The 685-nt window shown below is 38.5% G+C and overlaps 1 protein-coding gene across 3 annotated transcripts in view; it reads right to left on the reverse strand.

Annotated features, from left to right (window-relative positions):
- The window catches only part of Naa16 (N(alpha)-acetyltransferase 16, NatA auxiliary subunit), an 81,086-nt gene that overhangs the window by 7,934 nt on the left and 72,467 nt on the right, over positions 1-685 (reverse strand). The gene's annotated exons all lie outside the window — the stretch shown is intronic.

Genomic DNA, 685 nt, shown 5'->3' on the forward strand with positions numbered 1-685 from the left:
ATGACTTTCTAGGTTCACAGTTGAATTAATAGAGTTACATATTATTGAACTCAGTAAAATCCCTGTAAGACATTAAAGTGGATGAGTTCTTTACCTTTAAAAAGGATCTCTATTTCATTTTAGAATATATTGTTCTTTGCAGAAAGACTCATTGTTTGTGTTAGTAACACTGAGATATTGGTGCTTGCATCTCTAATCTGTGTGTATCTGATTATTACTAGTCATAATTGGTTACACTTGGAACCTTGATGCCTGTGTGTGTCTATAAAGTCATTGGGTAGATTTCAGTGGTGTTGTTTATCACCTCTACTAATTAGCATGACGTAAATTTCCATGCTTCCTCCTCAAATAGTGGTAACATTACCATTGTTGATTTTTTTTTTGTGTGTGTGTTTATATCACACAGAACATCCCAAAACATCTTATTCAACTATACACCCACTTCCCAGATGGCACCCTTCATAGCCTCCTTCCCCCCACTGGAGCCCTTATACTCATATCCCTGCTACTGTCTGCTGTGTTGTTGGCACCCCAGCCAATCCCCACTACTTGCCCTTCAGGTGAATCTAGTCAGCCTTTCTAGAGGTTTTTGTTTTAGGAGGGTCAGCAGTTCCTCTTCTAGCAGCAATCAGTTGTCAATATTCCTTTAGATAAGATTGGGATCTGCTGTTCATTTTCCCAGTTC

Source organism: Nannospalax galili, unplaced genomic scaffold (genome assembly GCF_000622305.1).
Source record: "Nannospalax galili isolate Female #2095 unplaced genomic scaffold, S.galili_v1.0 scaffold386, whole genome shotgun sequence".
NCBI lineage: Eukaryota > Metazoa > Chordata > Mammalia > Rodentia > Spalacidae > Nannospalax > Nannospalax galili.